At 48.1% G+C, this 21,430-nt stretch overlaps 1 protein-coding gene across 1 annotated transcript in view; it reads right to left on the bottom strand.

Moving 5' to 3' along the window:
- LOC137377649 (disintegrin and metalloproteinase domain-containing protein 12-like) overlaps positions 1 to 21,430 on the bottom strand; it is a 330,681-nt gene that overhangs the window by 230,448 nt on the left and 78,803 nt on the right. The gene's annotated exons all lie outside the window — the stretch shown is intronic.

Consider the following 21,430-nt stretch of genomic DNA (forward strand, 5'->3'; position numbering starts at 1 on the left):
AGTCTAATCCCGCCTTCCAGCATTTGGTCCATAGCCCTGCAGGTTACAGCACTTGAAGTGCATATCTAAACACCTTTTAACTGAGTTGAGGGTTTCTGCCTCTACAACCCTTTCAGGCAGTGACTTCCAGACCTCCACCATCCTCTAGGTGAAAAATGTTTTCCTCATCTCCCCTCTAATCCTTTTACAGTCATTTTAAATCTCTGCCCCCGAGACACTGACCACTCTGCTGAGGTAAATAGGCCCTTTTTATTTATTCATTCATGGGACATGGGTGTCGCTGGCTAGGACAGCATTTATTGCCCATCCCTAACTGCCCTTGAGAAGGTGGTGATGAGCTGCCTTCTCGAACCGCTGCAGTCCTTGGGCTGCAGGTACACGCACAGTGCTGTTAGGGAGGGAGTTCCAGGATTTTGACCGAGCGACAGAGAAGGAATGGCGATCTAATTCCAAGTCAGGATGGTAGGTGGTTTGGAGGGGAACTTGCAGATGGTGGTGTTCCCATGCATCTGCTGCCCATGTCCTTCTAGGTGGTAGAGGTGGCAGGTTTGGAAGGTGCTGCCGAAGGAGCCTTGGTGCATTGCTGCAGTGCATCTTGTCGATGGTACACACTGCTGCTACTCTTTGTCGGTGGTGGAGGGAGTGAATGTTTGTGAATGGGGTGCCAATCAAGCAGACTGCTTTGTCCTGGATGGTGTCGAGCTTCTTGAGTGTTGTTAGAGCTGCACCAATCCAGGCAAGTGGAGAGTATTCCATCACACCCCTGACTTGTGCATTGTAGATGGTGGACAGGCTATCGGGAGTCAGAAGGTAAGTTACACGCCACAGGAGTCCTAGTAGAAATGGTATTCATATGGTTAGTCCAGTTCAGTTTCTGGTCAATGGTAGCCCTCAGGATGTTAATAGTGGGGGATTCAGCGATGGTAATGCCTTTAAATGTCAAGGGGAGATGGTTAGATTCTCTTTTGTTGGAGATGGTCATTGCCTGGCACTTGTACGGCATGAATATTACTTATCAGCCCAAGCCTGGATATTGTCCAGGTCTTGCTGCATTTCTACACAGACTGCTTCAGTATCTGAGGAGTCACGAATGGTGCTGAACATTGTGCAATCATCAGCGAACATCCCCACTTCTGACCTTATGATTGAAGGAAGGTCAATGATGAAGCAGCTGAAGATGGTTGGGCCTAGGACACTACCCTGATAACTCCTGCAGTGATGTCCTTGAGCTCAGATGATTGACTTCCAACAACTACAACCATCTTCCTTTGTGCTAGGTATGACTCCAACCAGTGGAGAGTTTTCCCCCTGATTCCCATTGAGTCCAGTTTTGCAAGGTCTCCTTGATGCCATACTCTGTCAAATGCTGTCTTGATGTCAAGGATAGTCACTCTCACCTCATCTTGTGAGTTGCTCTCTTGTCCATGTTTGAACCAAGGCAGTAATGAGGTCAGGGGCTGAGTGGTCATGGCGGAACCCAAACTGAGCATCAGTGAGCAGGTTACTGCTAAGCAAGTGCCGCTTGATGGCACTGTCGAGGACCCCTGCCATCCCTTTACTGATGAGCACGAGTAGACTGATAGGGCGGTGATTGGCCGGGTTGGCTTTGTCCTGCTTTTTATGTACAGGACATACCTGGGCAATTGTCCAGGACCCCATGACTCATGACATCGACTCCGGACCCCATGAAGTCTCATGGCATCAGGTCAAACATAGGCAAGGTAACCTCCTACTGATTACTACCTACCGCCCTCCCACAGCTGATGACTCAGTACTGCACCATGTTGAACACCACTTGGAGGAAGCACCGAGGGTGGCAAGGGAACAAATTGTACTCTGGGTGGGGGACTTCATTGCCCATCACCAAGAGTGGCTCGGTAGCACCACTACTGACCGAGCTGGCCGAGTCCTAAAGGACATAGCTGCTAGACTGGGTCTGCGGCAGGTGGTGGGGGAACCAACGCGAGGGAATAACATACTTGACCTCGTCCTCACCAATCTGCCTGCTGCAGATGCTTCTGTCCATGACTGTATTGGTAGGAGTGACCACCGCACAGTCGTAGTGGAGACGAAGTCCCGCCTTCACATTGAGGATACCGTCCATCATGCTGTGTGGCACTACCACTGTGCTAAATGGGATAGATTTCAAACAGATCTAGCAATGCAAAACAGGGCATCCATGAGGCGCTGTGGGCCATCAGCAGCAGCAGAATTGTACTCAACCACAATCTGTAACCTCATGGCCCGGCATATCCCCCACTCTACCATTACCATCAAGCCAGGAGACCAATCCTGGTTCAATGACGAGTGCAGGAGGGCATGCCATAATCAGCACCAGGCATACCTCAAAATGAGGTGTCAACCTGGTGAAGCTACAACACAGGACTATCTGCGTGCCAGACTGCCTAAGCAGCATGCAATAGACAGAGCTAAGCGATCCCGTAACCAACGGATCAGATCTAAGCTCTGCAGTCCTGCCACATCCAGCCGTGAATGGTGGTGGACAATTGAACAACTAACTGGAGGAGGTGGCTCCACAAATATCCCCATCCTCAATGATGGGGGAGCCCAGCACATCAGTGCGAAAGATAAGGCTGAAGCATTTGCAACAATCTTCAGCCAGAAGTGCCGAGTTGATGATCCATCTCGGCCTCCTCCTGAAGTCAACAGCATCACAGATGTCAGACTTCAGCCAATTCGATTCACTCTGTGTGATATCAAGAAACGACTGAAGGCACTGGATGCTGCAAAAGCTATAGGCCCTGAACCCGGCCAGTTACCGCCCCATCAGTCTACTCTCTATCATCAGTAAAGTGATGGAAGGTGTCATCAACAGTGCCATCATGCGGCACTTGCTTAGCAATAACCTGCTCAGTGACGCTCAGTTTGGGTTCCGCGAGGGCCACTCAGCTCCTGACCTCATTACAGCCTTGGTTCAAACATGGACAAAAGAGCTGAACTCAAGAGGTGAGGTGAGAGTGACTGTCCTTGACATCAAGGCAGCATTTGACTGAGTATGGCATCAAGGAACCCTAGCAAAACTGAGGTCATTGGGAATCAGGGGGAAAACCCTCTGCTGGCTGGAGTCATACCTAGCGCAAAGGTTGTAGTTGTTGGAGGTCAATCATCTGAGCTCCAGGACATCACTGCAGGAGTTCCTCAGGGTAGTGTCTTAGGCCCAACCATCTTCAGCTGCTTCATCATGACCTTCCCTCCATCATAAGGTCAGAAGTGGGGATGTTCGCTGATGATTGCACAATGTTCAGCATCATTCGTGACTCCTCAGATACTGAAGCAGTCCGTGTAGAAATGCAGCAAGACCTGGACAATATCCAGGCTTCGGCTGATAAGTGGCAAGTAGCATTTGAGCCACACAAGTGCCAGGCAATGACCATCTCCAACAAGAGAGAATCTAACCATCTCCCCTTGACATTCAACAGCATTACCATCGCTGACTCCCCCACTATCAACATCCTAGGGGCTACCATTGACCAGAATCTGAACTGAAGTAGCCATATAAATACCGTGGCTACTAGAGCAGGTCAGAGGCTAGGAATCCTGAGGCGAGTAACTCACCTCCTGACTCCCCAAAGCCTGCCCACCATCTACAAGGCACAAGTCAGGAGTGTGTTGGAATACTGTCCACTTGCCTGGATGGGTGCAGCTCCAACAACACTCAAGAAGCTCGACACCATCCAGGACAAAGCAGCCCGCTTGATTGGCACCCCATCGACAAACATTCACTCCCTCCACCACCGACGCACAGTGGCAGCAGTGTGTACCATCTACAAGATGCACTGCAGCAATGCACCAAGGCTCCTTAGACAGCACCTTCCAAACCCGCGACCTCTACCAACTAGAAGGACAAGGGCAGCAAATGCATGGGACTTGGAACTGTATCACCGCCGCTCCTTCACTGTCGCTGGGTCAAAATCCTGGAACTCCCTTCCTAACAGCACTGTGGGTATACCTACCCCAAATGGACTGCAGCGGTTCAAGAAGGCAGCTCACCACCACCTTCTCAAGGGCAATTAGGGATGGGCAATAAATGCTGGCCTGGCCAGCGTCGCCCACATCCCATGAATGAATAAAAGAAAAATTCCCCATTGCCGGTGGATGTCAGTGTTGTTGCTGAACTGGAACAACTTGGGTAAGGGTGCAGCTAGTTCTGGAGCACGAGTCTTCAGTGCTATTGCCAGAATATTGCCTCGAATCGTATAACTAGGGTTGTAGATAAGGCTTTCAACTAAATAGTGGCGGGGAGGGTTCAATTGAAGGGAAGTGTAAAAAGTCCGAAAAGTAACGAGAGAGCAGAGGTGCAGGGTAGTGAAGGGGCGTACATCAATCAGAGTGTGACAGGTAGAGACAGGGAATACAAGCATAAAAGTACAGCAGAAATCAGAACCAGAGTAGGTAAAAATGGTAATAAGTCAAAGCTTAAGGCTCTTTATCTGAATGCACATAGCATTTGTAACAAGATAGATGAGCTGATGGCACAGATAGAAATAAATGAATATGATTTGATAGCTATCACAGAGACGTGGTTGCAGAATGACCAGGACTGGAATCTCAATGTTCAAGGATATTCGACGTTCCAGAAGAAGAGGCAGAAAGGAAAAGGAGGTGGGGGAGCTTTGTTATTAAAAGAAAGGATCAGTGCAGTTGTGAGTAATGATATAGGCTCCTACCTATTACCCTAGAGGGCATATGTTGGGCCTGTATCCTCCCCATTTCCTTTTTGAATGCCCCCCACTGCTCTTCTGTAGATTTCCCGACAAGTAACTCTTTCCAGTCTACCTTGGCCAGATCCTGCCTTATTTTACTAAAATTCGCTCTCCCCCAATCCAAAACCTTTTTTTGCAACTTGTCTATTTCTTTCTCCATAACAAGCTTAAATTGTACCATGTTGTGGTCGCTATCACCAAAATGATCCCCCACCAACACATCAACCACCTGTCCGGCTTCATTCCCCAGAATTAGGTCCAGCACTGCACCCTCCCTTGTTGGATCCTCCAGATATTGAGCTAAAAAGTTCTCCTGAATATATTTTAAGAAGTCCACTCCATCTAAGCCCTTAACACGATGACTATCCCAATTAATGTTGAGAAAGTTGAAATCACCTAATATAATTACCCTATTATTTTTACACACCTCTGCAAATTGCGCATATATTTTCTCCTCAATTTCCCCCTGACTATCTGGAGGTCTATAATAAACACCTAGCAATGTGGCTGTCCCTTTTTTATTCCTAAACTCTGCCCATAAAGCTTCATTTGATGCCCCCTCCAAGATATCATCTCTCCTTACTGCAGTAACTGACTCCTTAACTAATATTGCAATGCCCCCTCCTCTTTTACCCCCTCCTCTGTCTCGCCTGAAGATTCTATGTCCCAGGATATTGAGCTGCCAATCCTGCCCCTCCCTCAACCATGTCTCCGTGATGGCTACTATATCACAATTCCACGTGTCAATCATTGCCATTAACTCATCCGTTTTACCTGCAATACTCCTGGCATTAAAGTAGAGGCCTTCCATCCTGGTCTTACTCCCTTGAAACTTACTTCCGCTGTATTCCCTCTGACTTGTTCGCTTTCTTGTGTTTAGCTGTGTCCCTATTCTGCTAGGAGTCTGCATCCCCTCCCCCTGCCAAATTAGTTTAAACTCCTCCCAACAGCACTAGCAAACCCGCCAGCAAGGTTGTTAGTCACCCTCTGGTTCAGATGTAAACCGTCCCGCTTGTACAGGTCCCACCTTCCCCAGAAACGGTCCCAGTGGTCCAGGAATCTAAAACCCTCCCTCCTACACAAACTCTTAAGCCACGCATTCATCTGTGCTATTCTCCTATTTCTATACTCGCTAGCACGTGGCACTGGGAGTAATCCAGAGATTACAGAGATTATGCCATGGAGGGGTGGGCTGTCCATCCCCAGCAATAGTGTCAACAGCCTTTAGATAGGCGCTGATACCATTTTTAAAGTGCTTTGAGCCCTATATTGCAATTTAAATATTTAAAGCAACAGTGACTTTAAAAAAATTAAATAAAGTGATCCCGACTCTCTCCCGCCTCTCCCTCTGTTCATGCGCTTGGATGTGTTGTGTGAAAGCCAATGCAGAATGAGTGATGTTGATGCATGTATTGCAATGATTGTGATGCATCATTTGCCATGTCATTAAACCTGCACTGTCTGTTGCAGCAGAAATGAAGCCACAACCAGCGTGAGCGTGCTAAGACAGGAGAAGGTGTCCCTGACATCAGGCTGCTGACCACGGCTGAGGAGGAGGTTTCAGAGATCGTGAGAGAGGAGAGGTAGGACGAGCGGAGATCCTCGAGGAGTAAGGATGAAGTGTCATCTCTCTTCTTGCAGTCATATGTGGAAACTGAAGGAAATTGTATGAACTCATGTGAAGCACATGCTGAAAGTGCCTCTGTTTGTGTCTCCACTGCAGGTGCCCACACTCGAGTAGCAGAACGCCAGGTGGTCTAAGAATCCTCCTCTGGGGAGGAAGAAGAAACCAATGCGCCAGAGGGTGCACCGTCACCTGCCTCTTCTTCCACCTCCACCAGCGCAGATACATCCACACAGTTCGTGGGGGGTTTAAGATTAGAATCTGGGTCACAAGCTGGTGTGCACGACACAGACACGTCCCAGCAGCTGAGGGAGCATGTGCCAGCCGGGTCCCCTGACAATCGGAGGACTGCTGAGGACCAAGCCCCTGCTCAGTCCCACACTCATGATGATCCTCTGTTTGTTGCTATGAGAAGTCTGCTGGATGTGTAGCAAAGCCATGTGGAAAATATGTCAGAGATGCCATGTGTGGCTGTGTGCATGCCATGGGCAATCCATAATGTCGCCATATACCAGGAATTTGAGCATATGGCTTTCTCAGTCGAGAGTCTTGTGAGCTCTGTGGCGAGTCTGGTTTATCACTCGAGCTAGATGCGATCTGACCTGCACCCCATTGTCATTGCCATGGGTTCCTGCAGCAGAATCTAAGCGAGAGGAGGACGAGGAACCTAGACCTCCCTCTAGGTGCTCCTTCCCCTCAGGGAGACGGGCAGGTACCATCGTGCACCCACAGCATGTGCCGGCTTCCCCCGGGGCCTTCCTCTCAGGACACCCTCAGTGAAAGTAGTGTCTCATCCTTCCGCCCCCCGACATTAACCCCCTTACCTTCAGCAGGTGAGCACATGGGGGATTCTCAAGCACCATTTCTGTAGACTCCCAGTAGGATGGAGCCATCAAGGCCCCGTTCCTCCAGAGGATGCCCGCCACGGTCACCACAGCAACAGGGCAGTGCACTGAGTAGACTGCCTCCACCTCAGCTGCCACTATCAGGGTAGCATCTAGACACAGTGGCAGGAAAAGAAAATTAAAACAGTTCTGAGCATGGAGGTGGTATGGCTGGTGGAGAAATGTTAACAAATGCAAAGATGTATTAAAACATTTTTATTTCTTTCAAAATTTGATCCACTCAGTAATGTGTTGCTTGGTTACAGATGAAAACAAAGAAGTTTTTTGGAGGCCTATGGCAGGAACACAATGATACTTACAAAGTATCTCAGGAAATGTCCAGTATCCAGATCTCGTTGGAATTTTAGGCTTCACTCTTCAATGATAGCTGTTTTCCTATTGATGATTAATAATGTTTTCCAATACTATCATGTCTTTTGTTTTCTACGGTCATAATTCAACACTGCTCGCAGTGGTGTGTAGTCACATTCATCGTAGCCCATGGTTGAGTTCAAATGTCAATCATATGAAAGTGCAGCCACGCTTCATTAGGATTGCAGAGATGAATAAGACCTCATGCACAAGGGAATTTCTGTGGGGAATTGTTATGTTTCTCCTCCCAACGTTCCTTGATGATGTTGCTTACTGTTGGATGAAAGGTGCATAAAGGAGGTTTTCCCTGATGTCCCTTGCATGTGTCTCCAAGGCCCTCATTTCGATGACAGCATCGTTGCCATTGTTGTCCTCCTCTTCACCCTCTTCAAAGTCAATCTCATCTGAGGAGGACTGATGTTCCTCCTATTCCTCTGCCTGTGGAATGTTGCTGCGTCTAATTGCAAGGTTGTGCAAGGCACAGCAGACAATGATTATTCGTGACATCCTCTATGGTGCTTACCGAAGAGCCCCCCCAGACAGTTCAAGGTAACGGAATCGCATTTTCAGCTGCCAATGGTGTGTTCACTGATGGCTCTGGTGGATGCATGAGCAGCATTGTACCTCTCTTCAGCAGAGCTTTGGGATGACACACTGGTGTCATCAACCACATGCAAAGGGGTAACCCTGGTCACCCAGAATCCAACCGCCCACTTCAGCTGGTTCCTGAAAGACTGCTGGCAGCTGGAAGTTCCTCACAATGTAAGAGTCATGACAGCTCCTGGTAAATGTGCGCAAACATGCATGATTCTTCCCTGTAGTCACAAACCAGCTGCACTTTCAAAGAATGGAAGCCTTTACAATTAACAAATACAGCAGGCTGGTCCCAGGGAGCTCTAATGGCCATGAGAGTACAGTCGATCACCCCTTGCACTCTCGGCAACACAACAATGGTGCCGAAGGCTGCAGACCTTGCTGCCTCGCTGTCCTCATCTACAGGTAAGTAAATGAAATCATTGGCATGTTGTAAAAGGGCATTGGTCACCCCTTTGATGCACTTGTGAGTCGCATATTGCGTGATACCACATATGTCACCCATTGATCCCTGGTAGCAAAGACATTGAGTGCAATGACCTTGAGAGAAAGTGGCATGGGGTTCATGGCAGAGGGAGGAGCCTGAAAATGCCTCTGGCAGAGGCCGCCACGGGCCTCAACGTCGGGAAGACCTGGTCCAATATTGCCAGCGGCAAGACCTCATGGCGGCACCCACCACCACCCCCAACCACTTGGCGACAGGACCAAAATTTAAATATGTTAATTTATTATTATAAAAGAATTTATTAACTGCCCGTTCCCACCGTCCATTCCGGGGCAATATTAGTGCCGGTGGCCGGCGCTCCCGTGCCTTCGGATACCCATCCGGGTATCCAAGGCAGAAGACTGCTGGGGAGGGGGGAGCAGGTAAGTTTTTCAGAGCTGGTGGTGGGGGAGTGGGGTCAAACTAATTTCATTGGTCTAGGGGGTTGTGGGAAGGGGTAAAGTTTAAAACTGATGAACTTTGGGGGGGCGGGAGGAAGGTCGGGAGCATAAGGTGAGTGTTTTGTGGCGGAGCAGGCAGGTAAGGATTTCTATGCTTATTGTGGGGGTGGGACAGGGTCAAGATCACTTCATCTCATTTTTCAGAATCATTACTCCTTTAAAAATGTAAATAACAATGTACGGCTCAAAGCCCTTTAAAAATGGAGTCAGCGCATGTGCAGTGATGCCTGTGCCATTGCCGGGGACTGACCGCCCACCCCCTCCACATCATCAGAGGAGGGAATGTGTATGAGACTCATGTTTTTGCAGCTTTTCAATTGTTGAGATGAGAAGAGTGTTGTAAAACCGTTCAGTCGACCCATGAAAGACATGAGCAGATCGCTGTTATGTGCCTTATATTTGTAGGTAGCAGGACATCCATCATTTGTCTCCTCCCAATCGACTTGCATTCCTTGATGGACACGTGGTTTGCATTCTTCTTCCAGAAAATATTGCGTCAGCGATGCCAGGCAAATTTGCCCACATTCCAACTTCCTCCTGCCAGCTTCAAGCCTGCACCCATTACCCTTGATCCACTTAACCTTCGACCCTTCCCCATTACCATAGACGCCCCCCTCACTGCCATGGACCAGCTCATCAGTTTATATCATCCCTCCCCCCCGTCCCTACTCCCGTCACCATCCAACTGCCGACTCTCACCCTTCAGCCTCCAAGAATCCAGCTTGATGTAGTTACAGATTCCAAATTCCCTCCTAATGATGTATTTGAATATCCAACCCTAAGTCTCGGCCTTCCGGACCCCCCCATCCCCCGCCCCTGTGACTGCGACTGTACTTTCTGTCAGCCAGTACACTCATGTGGGTGACGACAGAGATCCTCTCACGTTTTAGGCCTTACATGACCATCAGTTTTCTGACAGGAACATATCAACCCATCACCTTCTGCAACCTCACACAGTCAGCCTCATTGTCAAAAACAGACACTACACACCCTGGATGCTGCCCTCCTCCCTCCTCAGCAACTCCGTACACACGAGACCCCACCCTGTCCTCCCCAACTACCCTACCCTGTTCCTTCATGCACCCGATCAACCCCACCCTTCCCTCCCCGACTACTCTCCCCTGCTCCTACTGGCACCCGAGACCCCACCCTTCCCTCCCTGACTAACACCCCTGCTCCTCCTTGCACCCAAATCCCCACCCTTCCCTCCCCGACTACTCTCCCCTGATCCTCCTTGCACCCGAATCCCCACCCTTGACTCCCGGACTACTCTCCCTTGCTCCTCGTTGCACCCGAATCCCCACCCTTCCCTCCACGACTACAGTCCCCTGCTCCTCCTTGCACCCGAATCCCCACCCATCCCTCCCTGACTACATGCCCCTGCTCCTCCTTGCTCCTGAATCCCCACCACCTTCCCTCCACAACTACTCTCCCCTGCTCCTCCTTGCACCCGAATCCCCACCCTTCCCTCCCTGACTACTCCTCCCATCTCCTCCTTGCACCCGAGACCCCACCCTTCCCTCCCCGACTACCCTCCCCTGTTCCTCCTTGCACCCGAATCCCCACCCTTCCCTCCCCGACTACCCTCCCCTGCTCCTCCTTGCACCCGAGACCCCACCCTTCCCTCCCCGACTACCCTCCCCTGCTCCTCCTTGCACCCGAATCCCCACCACCCTTCCCTCCCCGACTAACCTCCCCTGCTCCTCCTTGCACCTGAATCCCCACCCTTCCCTCCCCGACTACCCTCCCCTGCTCCTCCTTGCACCCAAGAACCCACCCTTCCCTCCCCAACTACCCTCCCCTGCTCCTCCTTGCACCCAAATCCCCACCCTTCCCTCCCCGACTACCCTCCCCTGCTCCTCCTTGCACCCAAGACCCCACCCTTCCCTCCCCGACTACCCTCCCCTGCTCCTCCTTGCACCCAAGACCCCACCCTTCCCTCCCCGACTACCCTCCCCTGCTCCTCCTTGCACCCGAATCCCCACCCTTCCCTCCCCGGCTACCCTCCCCTGCTCCTCCTTGCACCCGAATCCCCACCCTTCCCTCCCCGACTACCCTCCTCTGCTGCTCCTTGCACCCGAATCCCCACCCTTCCCTCCCCAACTACCCTCCCCTGCTCCTCCTTGCACCTGAATCCCCACCCTTCCCTCCCTGACTACCTCCCCTGCTCCTCCTTGCACCTGAATCCCCACCCTTCCCTCCCCGACTACCCTCCCCTGCTCCTCCTTGCACCCAAGAACCCACCCTTCCCTCCCCAACTACCCTCCCCTGCTCCTCCTTGCACCCAAATCCCCACCCTTCCCTCCCCGACTACCCTCCCCTGCTCCTCCTTGCACCCAAGACCCCACCCTTCCCTCCCCGACTACCCTCCCCTGCTCCTCCTTGCACCTGAATCCCCACCCTTCTCTCCCTGACTACCCTCCCCTGCTCCTCCTTGCACCTGAATCCCCACCCTTCCCTCCCTGACTACTCTCCCCTGCTCCTCCTTGCACACCAATCCCCACCCTTCCCTCCCGGACTACTCTCCCCTGCTCCTCCTTGCACCCGAATCCCCACCCTTCCCTCCCTGACTACCCTCCCCTGCTCCTCCTTGCACCCGAATCCCCACCCTTCCCTCCCCGGCTACCCTCCCCTGCTCCTCCTTGCACCCGAATCCCCACCCTTCCCTTCTCGACTACCCTCCCCTGCTCCTCCTTCCACCCGAATCCCCACCCTTCCCTCCCCGACTACCCTCCCCTGCTCCTCCTTGCACCTGAATCCCCACCCTTCCCTCCCCAACTACCCTCACCTGCTCCTCCTTGCACCCGAATCCCCACCCTTCCCTCCCCGGCTACCCTCCTCTGCTCCTCCTTGCACCTGAATCCCCACCCTTCCCTCCCCAACTACCCTCCCCTGCTCCTCCTTGCACCCGAATCCCCACCCTTCCCTCCCCGGCTACCCTCCCCTGCTCCTCCTTGCACCCGAATCCCCACCCTTCCCTCCCCGACTACCCTCCTCTGCTGCTCCTTGCACCCGAATCCCCACCCTTCCCTCCCCAACTACCCTCCCCTGCTCCTCCTTGCACCCGAATCCCCACCCTTCCCTCCCTGACTACCCTCCCCTGCTCCTCCTTGCACCTGAATCCCCACCCTTCCCTCCCTGACTACCCTCCCCTGCTCCTCCTTGCACCTGAATCCCCACCCTGTCCTCCTCTGCTGCTCCATGCCATCGCCACCATCACCTGGGATGAATCACCCTTGCTGATGTCGAGTCTGGAGGCAATCATCGATTCTAACGTTAACATTAGTTTCATGGCTGAGTGAAGAGAAAAGAGCACAGATCTGAGACTAAATTGCACAAATCCGACTGTTGCACACCATCGGAATATCGCTCACCATTCAATTAACCTGGCAGGTCGGACTAAATCGTAACTATGCGTAGGGTAATGAGTATTCATGGAATGCAAATGAATGCAAAGCTGCAATTCGCCACCACGCTGGGGGGACCCCAGAGTGCTGCAAACCCACCGGCAACTTAATTCCTCTAAAATATCCTGCCGTCGGGAATCCGAAAAGTACCTCCCACCTAATTATACCTCCCCAAATGCCACCAAATCCACCATGGCAAACCGCATAAAATTCGCCGTGTGGCATGAATGTTGCTTGTCAGCTCAGGCCTGAATGTTGTCCACGTCTTGTTATGTGCGGGCATGGACTTCTTCAGTATCTGAGGAGTCACGAATGGTGCTGAACATTGTGCAGTCATCATCGGACATCGCCACTTCTGATCTTATGATGGAACGAAGGTCATTGATGAAGCAGCTGAAGATGGTTGGGCCTAGGATACTACCCTGAGGAACTCCTGCAGTGATGTCCTGGAGCTGAGATGATGGGCATCCAACAGCCACCTTTGTGCAAGCTATGACTCCAACCAGTGGAGACTTTGCCCCGAATTGCCATTAACTTCAATTTTACTAGGGCTCCTTGATGCCACATTTGATCAAATACTGCCTTTTGTCGAGGGCAGTCATTCTTACTTCACCTCAGTAAATTAGCAATTGAATTGAAAGTGGTTGATGTTCCCTTTAAATAGCACAGGTTAGGGAGTCCTGCCTGTTACAGAGTACATGTTCAGCTCTGCAAGGTTAAAAGAGGCCGTTAGCTAAACTGTTGATGTCAGAACAACTCATGCATAAAAAAATTTCATCACCCGTCTAGTTCTTCAGTAGGAAAATTCCCCTTATTTAAATGAAATTTTTGATATTAATTTTTTTTAAACCGTTGTTCATTTTCTGGATGAAGGCGTCACTGGTAAAACCAGCATTTATTGCCCATCCTTTGATATATCTGAGTGGCATGCTGGGTCACTTCATGTTGGTGTGAAACTAGAGTCACATATAGTCCAGACTGGATAAGGACGATAGATTTCCTTCCTTCAAGGACATCAGTGGACCAGTGAGTTTTTACAACAATCTGACAGCTTCATGGTCATTTTTATTGATATCAACTTTTGAATATATTCGTGAGGGGCCTAACAATGGTTTAAGTACTGTCACACTCATGAGAACTGCAGCGTTGAAAATACAGAACCAAACTGAACATTTATAAAAAACGGACTTTTCCTTTAAAAAATGGACAATGTGCTGCAAAATGGCCACCGGAGGTCAGCTGACTTGGCCTGTGTATTCAAACTGTCGCACTGTCTGTTAAGGATGAAAGGATATATTCCAGGCTAGGAGATGTGCCCAGGCTAGGAGGTGTCCCCAGCTTAGGAGGTGTCCCCGGGTTAGGAGGTGTCAATTACACCCATCCTGAAACCATCAAGAGACATTGCTGAATTCAATGGGTTATTCTGAAACAAAGAAGGTGTGAAGTAGCCACCTCCTGGGCCACAATAGGGAAGGGGCCATACATCTCCTCACAGAGGCTAATGTGAGAGATTTTTACCTTAAAAGATAGCTCTCTAGAGGGAAAGAGAGATCACAAGATCACAGAAAGGAAGTCCAGCCTGTGGCTGTGCAAAGGTGAGGCAAAAAAAAGAAAGGAGCCCTGTTGTGAATTCTACACTTCAGCTTGGCACAGCAGAGATCTGAAAGTGACCACCGCCTCCAGTCTGAAATCTTAACCACCAGAAAACGACAAACACCCAGGCCTGCAACTTTAAAAAGAAAATGTCCTCCGAGAAGACTCAATAGGTTTAGCGTGAAGCCCGAACATCTACCTCACCAAACCATTTACCCTTTTCCTCTCTATCTATTCTTGTGTATGTGTGTCTGTGTGCGTGTGTTTGTGTGTGTGTGTGTGTGGGTGTGTGTGTGTATGTGCGTGTGTGAGTGAATCTGTGTGTGGTTGTGGTTGTGGTTGCGACCATTTCAGAATGAATATTGTTCAATAAATAACCTTTTGTTTTAAACTCACAAGAAAACCTGTCACTGTCTGTTTATTTGATAAATAAAAAACAAGACGTTAAAACCCGAGTAACAAAACCCCTTGCTGTGGTCAGTTGGGAGGTGAACAGCAGGAACAAGCCACACCACTGCCCACCTGGCCGTAGAGGTACCTTTCAGTGAAACTGGTTGATGCTGGGTATCAGGCCTGCTACACTCAGTGTTTTCCATCCTAATGCAGCCTCAAGGTAAATAGATGTTTTAAAACTTATCTTAGCTCCTCCTGGCTCCACATCATTTCCGAGCGCCACTGATAGCCCATGATTGCTTCATCTTCACCATCCTCTCCAAGGATGTACTAAGGACTGCTGCTGGGGAAGTCGCCAGCCTAACTTCTAGATCATCAAACTGGCGAGCTGCCTCTGGGAATGTCGTTTGAGCCCCAATTTCAGGTGAAATTTGGGCACAAATCTCTGGCACGTGTCCCAGCATATGGCTCATTTCAAACTGGAAAACAGGTGTAAAGGAAATTTCACCCCAAAATATTTCTTATTCACACACACACACATGCAGCAATGAGTTAGCTGAGAGGAACACTGGGAGTGTTCAACATACAAAGAGTCAAGAATGATCAGCCATGATCGTGTTGAATGACACAGCAGGCACAAGGGGCTGAATGGCCTACTCCTGCTCCTAATTCATATGCTCATATATAATAAGAATATTGCTTGGACAAGAAACAGCACTTCTATAGAATATCCAAGAAAGACAATGGTGAGATGGTTAGGGTTTGCCACACAAATAAGAAGCGCGATGACACAAATTATGGACAAAATCTGAGGAGTTATAAAAACTGACTTTGTCTTTTAAAGAATGGGCCTTTCTTTTAAAAGTGAACAATTCTCCAAAATAACTACCAAACAAAAAAGGGCTTGGCCTTTGTATATTCAAAGTGTCTGATAGGGAGTTTAGAAGAGTAAGGGGAGACGTGATTGAAGTTTATAAGATCCTGAAAGGTCTTGACAAGGTGGATGTGGAAAGGATGTTTCCTCTTGTGGGTGAGTCCAGAACTAGGGGGCACTGTTTTAAAATTAGGGGTCACCCTTTTAGGACAGAGCCAGGAGAGTTTTTTTTTCTCTCTGAGGGTTGTGCAACTTTGGAACTCTCTGTCTCAGAAGGTGGTGGAGGCGGGGTCATTGAATATTTTTAAGGCGGAGGTAGATAGATTCTTGTTAAGCAAGGGAATCAAAGATTATCGGGGGTAGATGGGAGAGTGAAATTCGAAACACAAACAGATCAGCCATGATCTTACTGAATGGCGGAGCAGGCTAGACGGGCCGAATGGCCTACTTCTGCTCCTAATTCATATGTATGTTCGTATGTTCGTATGACATGGAAAGTTTTCAAAGCTAAGAGGTGTCAATTACACCCATCCTACACCCATACTAAAACATTCCAGAATTAAATGACTTCTGAATCAAAGAAGGTGTGAATTAACCACATTCTGGGCCATTATGCGAGAGAGACCAAAGCATCTCCAACCCAGAGGCAAGAAGTAACACAGTTTCACCTTAAAAAGCAGCCTAGAGAGAGAAAAAAGCAGCATCTGGAAGCTTGTTTCCAGCAAACCAGAAGGGGTGTATCCTGCTGTGAAATTCTACATCTATATTTTATGCAGCAATAACTAGAGGTGATCCACCGTCTTCAACTGAACTTTCAACAAAGACAGAGATCTACAAACACCTAAGGCCTGCAACCAATGAGAACTCGACTTCCAAGAGAATTCAACAGGTTTACTGTGCCTCCTCCCGAAACATACCCTGCACTTATAATCGCTTACCCCTTTTTTCCTCTCGATCTGTCCCTTCTTGTGTATGTGTGTGTGTGTGTATATTTGTGTGTGCGTGCATGAGCAAATGCATGAGTGGATGCAGTTGCAACAATTTCGGGATAAGGTGCATTGATCAATCAACAATTGAATTTCTGCTTTAAACCTACAAGAAAATCTATCGCGTCTGTTTATTTGACAAATAAAACACCAAGGGGTTAAACCCTTAAAACTTGCTGCGGTCAGGTGGGGAGCAACCACATCTCACCATGTAGCTGTAATGAACTGGGGGCTCAAAGCCAGGATCTGAACCGCCACATAAATGAAAGATTTGGAAAACGGGAGGAAGAGTGACCTCTAAGATTGTTGAAAAATAAACAAACAGGTTTACTTGTATTCTTCTGTTTTCTCTCTATGATGCTAGAAACAAAAGAGACGACCACATTTAATGCTAAGAAGTTTGTAGAGCAGGGAGAGATATTCCACGATAAGTTAAACAAATTAAGTATTAGCGATTTAAAAAGCTTAACTACAGAGGTGGGAATCACTTTCAAACAAAAAGCAAAGAACGCTGAACTGGTGAAAAGCCGAGCTAACTATTTTAAACTTACCCCGAACCAGAAGATGAGAGCATAGAATCAGAGTCTGAAAAAATAATTCTAGCTAGAATACAGTCACAGATGAAAAGGGAAATACAGATACAGTTGAAAAGGGAAGAGAGTTGCAGAAGGAAAAGGGAGAGAGAGAGTTACAAAAGGAAAAAGAGGAAAGAGAGTTTTAGTTGAAAAGAGAGTAAGTACAATTGCAGAGGGGAGAGCTACAGAGGCTGAAAACCCAACATGAGAATGCTGCCAGACACTCAAACCTTATCCCCAAATCAGAGCAAAACTTTGATCTACTGAGAAATGTATGGTAAATGCCAAATTTTATGAGGAGGAGGTTGAGTCAAATTTTATCTCATTTGAGAAAATAGCTACCAGGCTAAAATAGCTGAAAGAATTTTGGATTCTCCTCTTACAAGGCAAGTTCGTGGGTAGGGCTTGTGAAGCTTTTTCCCTGTTATTAGAAGAGCTTTCCTCAGACTATGAACAAACTAAAACTCGATATGAGCTGGTACCAGAAGCATATAGACAGAAATTCAGATACACCTGGAAAAGATCCACACAGATTTACACTGAATTTGAAAGAATTAAGCATATGGCTTTTAATTGCTGGATACGATCTCTCAAGCGAGAACCCTCATATGAAAATTTGAGAGAAGTGATGTTGCTGGAAGAATTTTAAAATAGCAACCCAAGTAGTATAAGAAGCCACAATGAAGAACAAAGAACAAAGAAGAACAAAGAACAGTACAACACAGGAACAGGCCATTCGGCCCTCCAAGCCTGCGCCGATCTTGATGCCTGTCTAAACTAAAACCTTCTGCACTTCCGGGGTCCATGTCCCTCTATTCCCATCCTATTCATGTATTTGTCAAGATGCCTTTTAAACGTCGCTATTGTACCTGCTTCCACCACCTACCCCGGCAGCAAGTTCCAGGCACTCACCACCCTCTGTGTAAAAAACTTGCCTCGCACATCCCCTCTCAACTTTTCCCCTCGTATCTTAAACCTATGTCCCCTAGTAACTGACTCTTTCACCCTGGGAAAAAGCTTCTGACTGTCCACTCTGTCCATGCCGCTCATAACTTTGTAAACCTCTATCATGTCGCCCCTCCACCTCCATCGTTCCAGTGAAAACAATCTGAGTTTATCCAATCTCTCCTCATAGCTAATGCCCTCCAAACCAGGCAAAATCCTGGTAAACCTCTTCTGTAAACTCTCCAAAGCCTCCACATCCTTCTGGTAGTGTGGCGACCAGAATTGTACGCAATATTCCAAGTGTGGCCTAAGGTTCTGTACAGCTGCAGCATGACTTGCCAATTTTTATACTCTATGCCCTGAACGATGAAGGCAAGCATGCCGTATGCCTTCTTGACTACCTTATCCACCTGCATTGCCACTTTCAGTGACCTGTGGACCTGTACGCCCAGATCTCTCTGCCTGTCAATACTCCTAAGGGTTCTGCCATTGACTGTATACTTCCCACCTGCATTAGACCTTCCAAAATGCATTCCCTCACATTTGTCCAGATTAAACTCCATCTGCCATTTCTCCGCCCAAGTCTCCAACCAATCTATATCCTGCTGTATCCTCTGACAATCCTCATCAATATCCGCAACTCCACCAACCTTTGTGTCATCCACAAACTTACTAATCTGACCAGCTACATTTTCCTCCAAATCATTTATATATACTACAAACAGCAAAGGTCCCAGCACTGATCCCTGCGGAACACCACTAGTCACAGCCCTCCATTCAGAAAAGCACCCTTCCACTGTTACCCTCTATCTTCTATGACCGAGCCAGTTCTGTATCCATCTTGCCAGCTCACCTCTGATCCCATGTGACATCACCTTTTATACCAGTCTGCCATGAGGGACCTTGTCAAAGGCTTTACTGAAGTCCATGTAGACAACATCCACTGCCTTTCCTTCATCAATCATCTTCGTCACTTCCTCAAAAAACTTGATCAAGTTAGTGAGACATGACCTCCCCTTCACAAAACCATGCTGCCTCTCGTTAATAAGTCCATTTGTTTCCAAATGGGAGTAAATCCTGTCCCAAAGAATCCTCTCCAATAATTTGCCTACCACTGACGTAAGGCTCACCGACCTATAATTTCCTGGATTATCCTTGCTACCCTTCTTAAACAAAGGAACAACATTGGCTATTCTCCAGTCCTCTGGGACCTCGCCTGTAGCCAATGAGGATACAAAGATTTCTGTCAAGGCCCCAGCAATTTCTTCCCTTGCCTCCCTCAGTATTCTGGGGTAGATCCCATCAGGCCCTGGGGACTTATCTACCTTAATGTTTTGCAAGACGCCCAACACCTCCTCCTTTTTGCAATTGACATGACCCAGACTATCCACACTCCCTTCCCTAGGCTCATCATCCACCAAGTCCTTCTCTTGGGTGAATACTGATGCAAAGCACTCATTTAGTACCTCGCCCATTTCCTCTGGCTCCAAGGATAGATTCCCTCCTCTGTCCTTGAGTGGGCCAATTCTTTCCCCGGCTACCCTCTTGCTCTTTATATCAGTATAAAAAGCCTTGGGATTCTCCTTAATCCTGTTTGCCAATGACTTTTCATGACCCCTTTTAGCCCTCCTGACTCCTTGCTTACGTTTAGATTTTCAATTTAGATTTAGATATACAGCACTGAAACAGGCCCTTCGGCCCACCAAGTCTGTGCCAACCATTAACCACCCATTTATACTAATCCTACACTAATCCCATATTCCTACCACATCCTCACCTGTCCCTATATTCCTCTACCACCTACCTATACTAGTGGCAATTTTATAATAGCCAATTCACCTATCAACCTGCAAGTCTTTTGGCTGTGGGAGGAAACCGGAGCACCCGGAGAAAACCCACACAGACACAGGGAGAACTTGCAAACTCCACACAGGCAGTACCCAGAATTGAATCCGGGTCGCTGGAGCTGTGAGGCTGCGGTGCTAACAACTGCGCCACTGTGCCGCCCACAAGTTCCTTCCTACTTTCTTTATATTCCTCAAGGGCTTCATCTGTTCCCAGCCTTCTAGCCCTCACTAATGCTTCCTTTTTCTTTTGACTAAAAGAGTCACAAAAGTAAGGGAAGTCGTCAAAATCGCCAACAATTATGAATTAATTCACAAATCCTTAACTCAGAATAAAATTGTGACTAATAACTCTTATAAATGCTAAGGAGAGATAACAGGAATGCAGATGAAGCAGAAACGGGCTCAAGAGAAAAGGAGAATAGGGAAGGAAAACCCGACCCGTCTTCAACTTTTGAAAGAAGGAACACAGGTGATAAACCAATAGGGTCTGTTTGACATGTTTCCAGTGTGGCAAATCTGGGCATGTCCAGGTCAATTGTTGGTAAGTCAAAAAAACAACAGGATATGCTGCAGTCAAGCCTATGTCTGTGGCTTTGAAAGTTATAAGCTTGTGTTCTAATATAATGCAAGTGCAGGGCACATATCAGAACTTTTTACACAAGAAAAAATGACTCCTTTTGTGTCCAAAGCACCAGGCAAGGAGATAACCATCCTCAGGGATACCGGCTGTTTTCAAACCCTACTGGCAGCCAAATTTACAGAAATGCCACCGGAAAACAGAACAAACATTTACCTACAGAGTAAGTTGGTCACTGGGATAGTGACAATCAGGATCATTCCAAGCTTACCAATGCAGGGGGCAGACCTATTGCTGGGCAATGACTTGGCAGGAAACACAAGTATTGGACGCAGTGGGTCCAGAACAGTCCATGGAGACTGGTGAAACTGAGGGAAACAAACAAAACTCTGTACAGCTGCAGAGACTGGGGAAGTCCCAAAAATCCCACAGGAGCGATAGAGCCAGAAGAATTTTAAAAGGCTCAGGTAGTAAAGGAGCTAAGATAAAAGCCACAAAAGTTGAAAGAAAAGCACCAGAAATTATGGTTAGCTGAAACCTTTTTTTTAAAGATTAAAATAGGAACCAGGAAAGTTCCCAAACACAAAAGCCAAGTATGAAGAAGATGCCTCACCCAGTTGAAGTGCCACAGAGGCATGCAATGGAAGCTGGACAACCACCTACAAGCAGTAGTGTGCCAGAGGACATGGGACAGAATAGGGAAAAACCTATCTCTGAAATAAAAGAAAAAGGGAAAGTAACATATCCGAAAGTGAACCACACTTGTGAAAATCACAAGAAAACTAAAAGTGATGTCAATGTGGGTTTACCCACTGAAGAATCAAATGATCAGTTTCCAAATACAAAACTAACAAACTTATCAATTTAGATTCAGAACTCAGCAAGACGAAGGGACAGGAGTAAATCCCAGATGCCTCGCAGGGACTAAAAAACAATTTATCACCCAGTATCATCCTCGAAATAAGAACAATCAAGTTCCAGAACCTGAATGGTTAAAGTCATGTGTTGTGGAAATAATAGTTAAGGGCTTAAAGCTTATACAGACTTTGAACCTTGCAACCAGCAGTAACAGAAATTTACATTGCTACCC

This window comes from Heterodontus francisci, chromosome 1, assembly GCF_036365525.1.
Source record: "Heterodontus francisci isolate sHetFra1 chromosome 1, sHetFra1.hap1, whole genome shotgun sequence".
NCBI classification, from domain to species: Eukaryota; Metazoa; Chordata; class Chondrichthyes; order Heterodontiformes; family Heterodontidae; genus Heterodontus; species Heterodontus francisci.